At 39.9% G+C, this 8,548-nt stretch overlaps 1 pseudogene; it reads left to right on the forward strand.

The window, feature by feature from the left end:
• The first annotated feature begins 7,334 nt into the window (after positions 1 to 7,334).
• LOC123602931 lies at positions 7,335 to 7,783 on the forward strand (annotated as a pseudogene).
• Positions 7,784 to 8,548: the final 765 nt, after the last annotated feature.

Consider the following 8,548-nt stretch of genomic DNA (forward strand, 5'->3'; position numbering starts at 1 on the left):
AAAAAAAGAACAAAGAAATAAAGAGATAAACAAGCAAATAGACTCTTAAATACAGAAAACAAACTGGTGGTTGCCAGAAGGGAAGTGAAGGGATGGATGAAATAGAGAGGAATAAGAGTATACTTATCATTATGAACACTAAGTAATATACAGACTTATTGAATCATTATATTGTACACATGAAATTGTGTATATAACACAATTTATAACACTGTATGTTAATTATACTTCTATAACTTTTTTTTAAAACGATACCTCTATTGATTTCCCTATAGGGTTCTTTTTTTTTTAATGTTTTTAATTTTTTTTTTTAATTTTTTTTTTTTTAATGTTTTATTTATTTTTGAGACAGAGAGAGAGCTTGAGCAGGGGAGGGGCAGAGAGAGAGAGAGAGACACACACAGAATCTGAAGCAGGCTCCGGGCTCTGAGCTGTCTGCACAGAGCCCGAAGCGGGGCTCAAACTCACGAACCGTGAGATCATGACCTGAGCCGAAGTCGGACGCTCAACCGACTGAGCCACCCAGGCGCCCCATTTTATTTTATTTTTGAGAGAGAGAGAGAGAGAGACAGAGCATGAGCAGGGGAGGGGCAAAGAAAGAGGGAGACACAGACTCTGAAGCAGGCTCCAGGCTCTGAGCTGTCAGCACAGAGCCTGACGCGGGGCTCAAACTCACAGACTGTGAGATCATGACCTCAGCTGAAGTCGGGCGCTTAACCGACTGAGCCACCCAGGCGCCCCACCCTACAGGGTTCTTAAAATGACTCAGAAAGCAAGCAGATTTGAAAATTTGGGAAACATGGTAGATTACATATAAAACCCTCATACTCTACTCCTGATCACTCATTTTCCTTGTTCTAAATTCTGATTCTAAAATGAGAATTCCTTGAGGGCTTAGTATAGATTTAAGTGAAATGTCCAAGTCCTGCTCATGGTGTTTGTATGAGACAATGGCCTTAAACAACTACTAGATGTACAAAACAATTGTTTAAATGTAAAGATTATTGCTGGATCATGAGTTCATGCGTCTTGCCCCTAACATCAATATTAGTGGGAAACCAGTTTGTCAGTTCCTCAAAAAGTTAAACATAGAGTTTCCATATGACCTAGCAACCCCATTCCTAGGTATACACAGCAAAAATGGAGACCTCGTTCTCAAACACATACTTGAACACAAATGTTCATAGCAGCACAATTCACAATAATCAAAGGTATAAACAAACCAGATACCCTCCAACGGATAACCTGGTAAGCCAAATATAGTATCTACATGCGACAGAATATTACCCAGCCAAAGAAAGGAACGATGTACTCACACATGCTACAACATGGATGAACTTCAAAAAGTGAAAGGAGCCAGATGCAAAAGGCAACAGAGTGTAATAGTCTATTTATGTGAAATATCCAGAATAGGTTAATGCATAGAAACACAAAGCAGATTGGTGGTAGCCAAAGATAGAGAAGTTACTGTTTAACAGAAAGTGGGTTGTTGTTGTTTGTTGTTGTTGTTTGTTTGTTTTGGTAGGGGGTGTGGGGAGGGGATAAAAGTGTTTTGGAACTTGGTTATGCCGTGGTCACACAATCTGGCAAATGTGCTATAGACACCATTGCATTATATGCTTTAAAAGGGTTATGTAAATTTATCTCAGTTAAAACAATACAAGTGGACCCACTCTAGATCAGAATTATGTGTATATAAGTATATATATTTTCCTTACTCTGAGTTGTAAAAGCTTCTTTCACTCTTGTTCCTTACACACTTCCATAGAATTGCTGACTAGAACTAGAAATGCAATTAGGGTCTGAAAAACCCAATTTTCCTCAGCACAAAGCCAAATCTTTGTATGTGGATTCAATCCTCTACCTGCTTCTAGAACACTTGGTAGAATGAAGCACTTCCAACCTGCCTTAAAATGCTTTGATTTTTTAATTTTAAAGTGATTTCAGACATATCAAGGTTTCAAAACAGTGCAAAGGATTCTTACACATTAGTCACTCAGAGTCACTGTATGTAAATATCTTTATGTAAAACATAAGAAATGTAAAGCATGTTTTAGTGATAAAACAGGTAAAATATGCATACGTATGTACATTCATGTACATACATGTATGCTGTCTATATATGCATGGGATATGTTTTCTCAAGTATGTATATTCAATATGTATGTATTTCATAAATCTATATATGGATGCATGCATAAAGGTGTGTATGCATCTATTCACATATATGTATATGGGTGTGTATATAATTGTGCACATGTATATATGTGTACATGCATATACACACATCATATGCCTATGTATGTATGCACATATACACATAATCTTTTTTTCTGGACCATTGAAAAGACATGTTTCCTCTTGACTCATATAAACAGTTTGTTATTTCCTGAAACCAAGGACAATCTATTGTATTACCACAGCACAATTATTAAAATCAAGATACTAATATTAATGATACTAAAATCTAATCTATAACTCTTCAAATTCCACTATTTGTAGTAATAATGTACTTTTTAGCAAAGGAAAAAACATGGAGCTGAAATCTATAAGCTGGACTGGAATGAAACTGGTAACTCGAAGTTTTTGGAAAACTTTCTTTATATCTAGCTCATTGTATTTTTAATCACCAAGATAATATATTATGCAGTATGCCTGGGGTGCACGAAGATTAGATTCAGGAATCAATTTCATCCAATTACTTAATCTCAAATATGAGTGCTTTTACACTGTGAAACTATTAATCACTCTTTTAGGAATAGAGGGAGAGCCAACAACAAAAAAAATCATAAGGGTCTGAATATCTTTTGAGCTAAAAGTGTTCTCTGTTTACTTTTTCTTTGATCATGAAAATCCACAGGCAGCCATAAAAATTTTACGGGAGCTATAATTATTTGAAACTTTCAGGGTGTCTCTAAAGCACTTTATAACAACCTCAAGTATCATAACTTGATATTATTTCTACTTTTCTACTTATAATGAAAACAAGAGTTGTGAGTCCTATTCATCATTTCCACATGAAAAAACAGTAGAAAAAGTGGTGTGTTTATTCACCTAGAAAATGCCCAGCTGGGGTTTATTAACCACATTTTAGTTACTCATCTTTATGACTCTCAAATAGAGATAAGATAAAATCACAAAGACCTCCCAGATGACAGGTTCAGCAAGGCCATTGGATTTGAGGGAAGCTGGGGTATTCTGTGGTTGCTTCATGGCCAACAACAAATTATCTATGTTCGAGGTATCGGTTTTCTGGAATTTTTAGTAAATTAAAACTTAGAGTCCGTTTGACAGCACTATCCATGATCTCATCGGCACATCCTCTTAATATTGAACCGCTGAGGATATCAGTCCTGCAAACTCGCATTTAAGATAAGCCCTATGTATTTAATATATACATGTAATGAGGAATAAGGCTTATTCATTTTATCTATCTATCTATCTATCTATCTATCTATCTATCTATCTACCTATCTACCACCTGTCTTTAAAAACAGTCTTCTCTGTGCTGGAAGGAAGTGGGTGGGTGATGGCCTAGATGGGTGATGGGTAGTAAGAAGGGCACTTGTGATGAGCACTGGGTGTTGTAAGTGATGAATCACTGAATTCTATTTCTGAGCAATATTGCACTCTATATTAACTGAAATATAATATAATAAATAATATAAATTATATAAATAATAAATTATAATAATAATAAAATATAATATTTCACAGTCAAATAATTGAAATATAACTAACTGAAATATAAATAAATTTAAGCTCTAAGCAAGTTCAATGAACCATATGCCCTGCTAAGACAGGAACACAAAAGGGGCGTCTGGGTGGTTCAGTTGGTTAAGCATCCGACTTCGTCTCAGGTCATGATCTCGTGGTTATGGGTTCAAACCCAATGACTTCAGTTCAGGTCATGATCTCGTGGTTGTGTGTTCCAGTCCCCTGTCAGGCTCTGTGCTGACAGCTCAGAACCTGGAGTCTACTTCAGATTCTGTGTCTCCCTCTCTCTCTGCTCCTCCCCCACTCATGCTCTGTCTCTGTCTCTCAGAAACAAACATTAAATTTTTTTTTTTAAAGACAGGAACACAAAAGGGTATAAGGGATCTCTGGCCATCAGAAGGTCACAGTCTAATTGGGATCATTGATCTGTAAAGAGATAAACCACAAATCAGCATCATTAGGTCTCTAACATTTGTCTGAACTGAATGCCATGACCTCATGAAGAGTCTGGTCAAGATGTCTTCGATTTATCTGGGAAAGTTTCACTGAAGGAGGTGATAGCTGAGCTGTGAAATCTTGATGGCTGAAAGGAATTTTTCAGAAAAAAAAGGTTGGGAAGGAAGTTTATATATATAAAGCTAAGGAGATATCTATCTATATGTATACAATAGATATGTATATAGATAGATCTATAAATGTAAAGAGATACAGATATGCACATATATACACATACATACAAGCATGAATATACTATCTAAGTGAGAGGTGGTAATGACTAGTCATGAGAAGCTCATACATACATTTAAGATATTTATAATTTGCAGTTGAAACTCTATTTTAGAGGGTAGAGAAAACCTAAAAGGCCCAGGGTACAGGAGAAGTAAAATCAAGTACTCTCTGATTTCATGGCTTCTCCTGGAGAAGCTTAAATAATGCCACAGTCCCTTCTAAACTGCATCTTATGCATTGGTCGCTATGGTCTACCATGTGTTCTAATACGCTGGCCAAAGGTGATTGTCACAGGAATATGCATCACACCCAACAAAAACCAATCTATAAACGGAAGGCGTGCTGTCAACTGGCCTACCGCAAGAGAACTGGCCCATACTAGATGGTGATGGATGAATCACCTTGCACCTCTCAGCTTTTCTCTGCTATCAGCATTTTACCTCCTCTGTACAGCGTCTGGTCACGGACAAAACCCAAATGTGAAGCCATGGGATGGAGAAAGATGCCATGATTCAAAGAGACCTTCTGAGTCAAGCCCTGACTCCATCTCACCTGCCTCTCTCCTCCCTCACCTGTCTGCAGCTGCATGTTACCAGGCCAGGCCCTTGCCTTCCTCAGGGACTCTGCACTTGCTGTCCCCACTGCATGTGATGGCTTCTTTCCCAGTACGGCTCATGCCCTCCTTTTTATTAGGTCTTCTGACAATGCCACCTTTTGGGGATGAAAAGGGGCATTTCTGGATGCCCGTACCTCAAATTCTACCCTCCACACATTTCAAAACCCCTTTCCCAGCTTCATTATTTTCTCCTTGGTGCTTATCACCATGGGACATTCTGTGGCTTTCCTCAGCATTCACCTTTTTTTTTGTCGTTGTTCTATTTTGTCTCCATCCTGCACTAGAACATAGCTGCCTGAGTCCGGAATCTCGTCTGTTGTGCTCACTGCTCCATCCCTAGTGCTCAGGTTAGAACCAGACACTTGGGGGTACCTGGACAAGTAATGCTTCATCCCCAACTCACCCCAGATCCATTTTCAGCCCTCTGTGCCCTGCTCTGTGCCCTTGGAGGTAAACCCCTGTGAGCTGCACCCCACATTAGACAGATGGCTTTGGGGTGATTCAGCCAATGGGAGGCACTATGAAGATGTGTAGGGAGGGAGGAGAGAAGGACTGTGGTAGTCCTCACTGCCCTATCACTGCCTCAGTCCATCTCCAGCAGTAGCTGTGTCCCCCCCACAACTAGAGAGCTCCTGCCAGTACTCTGTTCCTTCCGTGAAAGCAATCTCTTCTAATTCCTTCCACTGTGGGGGTGTAATGGCTTCCTGCTGCTCCTAATTTCTGGGTACTGTATCCTTTCTCTATTTTTACTTGTAACCCTGCCCACATATCATTAAGTCGACCCTTCATTAAAATCTTTTCATTTGTACCATCTGTGATGAGCTCTCTTTCCTGCCAGGACTCTGCCTGATAAAGAACTCAATAAACACTTGTTGAAAGACTGTTGAATGAACGAAAAGTTCTGGCATCCTTTGAAAAGTTGATGGATTGGCTTTGGCACTGGAACTGCCGTTGGAGAGACACTAGAGGAGAGAAGCCTACAAGTCAGCAGTGGGGAGATGCTCCTGGAACGTCCAGCCAAGCCCTGAATGTGTATACTTAATGCAAGAGCCACTGGTTGAGGATACAGAAGTCAATCTGCAAGCTACTTTTCTTCATTATGCCAATCATTTCGTCTAGTTATTTTGTGTGTCAGCTGAATATGTTTGTGCTGATAAAATAACGGCGTTTGAAACAGATCATAACACTAATAGAATGCACTGGCAGAGGGTGAGAGGTGATTAAATAATTGTCGAATTCCAATTCACTATTTGACTAATTTGCTTAACCTTTCTGAGCTTGGCTTGCTCATCTACAAAGGGTAAAATAAACTTAATGGAGAAGTTATAAATGTAAAGACATGACTTGTGTAAAGTGCTCATCACAGTGTGTGACACAGTATTTGCTCAATAATATTAGTTTCTCCTCCTTTTCTTCCTGGTTTCATTTCTCTTTTTTGTTGCCTCTCTCCTTATGGCACTGCCTCAAATAAAATGGGATCAGAGAGATTTTATTCTGCTGAAACCTTTAAATTCCCTGGTTTGAAAAAAAAAAAATCTGCAATAATGTTTCTGGTGAAGAAAGAGAAGGAATTTATTACCAGGTGGGCATTCAGACATCCAGGTACAAGAAGTTATAAGAAAAAAGAGAGTCTGTGAAGAGACGCAATAGTCACCCTCCTGACATAAGGCTTCCAGAAAGGTCTGCCCCATGCTGTACAAGCAAATGGCTATGCTTGATTGCTTGGCAAGTTAAGCAATATTCCACAACCATTACAGTTACATACCACTGGATCAAACTTGAGCCCATTTCAAGATGCTGAACAAGAGAAACTTGGCTGCTTTTCTTCGCCATAGGGGAAAACAGAGGGGCCTTCTTGGAAGATTATTGGTGTGAAATCCTTAGTTATAGTGTTAAAATTTACCACTTTACGTGCGTGTTAGGACATATAGATGTATTTCCACTTCAACCTGTAACTTCCCCCTTGTCTTGTTTATAAAGCAAAGAGCATGCTATGAAGGTAGGAGAGCATTAGAGGTTTTGCTTCCAAAAAATTTCACACACTATAGGATGGATTAACAGAACTGAATACACTTTCAAAGAAAATGCTGTGTTTAAGTATATACACATCCTGTAAGCCCACTCGTAGGAGACAGCATCCCAATCACCAAGGGCATGAGAGTGCTGTGTTGGTTTTCTTGAGCTCCTGTGTCCCTTTTGTCCTAAAGAAATGGGACTCATCCAACAAATTATAATGCAATGACTGACTGTCCTTTCTGCCTCCATTGCCGCCATGGCGCCTGCGGGGGTGGAAAAAAAACTTGTGGCGGGGGTGGGGGGCAGAAAAAAAATAAAGAATCAACTTCTGAAGTTTACACTTGACTGCACACACCCTGTAGAAGATGGAATCATGGATGCTGCCAATTTGGAGCAGTTTCTGCAAAGAAAATCCAAGTGAATGGCAAAGCTGGGAATCTCCATGGAGGGGCTGTAACCACTGAAAGAGGCAAGGGCAAGATCACTGTTAACTTCTGAAGTGCTTTCTCCAAAAGGTATCTGAAATTTCTTACCAAAACATATGTGAAGAATAATGAACATGACTGGTTGTGTGTAGTTGCTAACAGTAAAGAGGGTTACGAGTCGCATTACTTCCAGATCACCCAGGATGCGGAAGAGGAGGAAGATAACAATGAAAACATGTTTACCAATGGGGCATCTTCATGGCTCAGTCAGTTAAGCTGACTCTTGCTTTCTGTTCAGGTCATGATCTCACAGTTCCATGAGTTCCAAGCCCCGCGTTGGACTTTGGGCTGACAACACAAGGCCCACTTGGGATTCTGTCTCTCCCTCTCTCGCTGCCCCTCCCCCATTCATCTCTCCCTCTCTCTCAAAATAAATAAATTAATTAAAAAAACCTCATTTACCAGGAGTATTTTGTATGAATTCTTGAAAAAGGCTTAGGGCTAAATAAATAAATATACACAGATATGGATCACTGTATCTATGTAGCTGCTGAATGAAGCTGGCATGACTGTAGAGAAAAAACCCAGCTCTGAACTTGAAGGCCATGAGGACAGCAATGAAATAGTTCAATCCCTTGCAAAACACAAAACAGAACATAACCAGAAAATGAGAACACCCCAAATCTCAACCTTCCCTTGGGTCCTGCAGAAACGTGTGCCATGCTAACTCCATGTTGGCGCTGTCTTTAATCGTGGGCTACCATCACCAAACACCCACACTGCAAGAGTCAGCACATTAATATCTTCATGACACCAATCCCAGACTTAAAGGAGAATCAACGCCCATACAGACTTATTCAGAGACCCTGTGTGACTTTCTGTGGCACTCACCAATTCACGTTACTCTATTTAACCAAACTATGAGCCAGGTGAAGGCGGCGCCATGTTGTGATGTCACTGAGCCCTTCTCTCCCCATTCACTCATTCTCTTGGGAAAGCCTTCCCAACTTCCCTGACCATGATCCAGCGCCCTGCTCCACACCAT

This window comes from Leopardus geoffroyi, chromosome E1, assembly GCF_018350155.1.
Source record: "Leopardus geoffroyi isolate Oge1 chromosome E1, O.geoffroyi_Oge1_pat1.0, whole genome shotgun sequence".
Lineage (NCBI taxonomy): Eukaryota > Metazoa > Chordata > Mammalia > Carnivora > Felidae > Leopardus > Leopardus geoffroyi.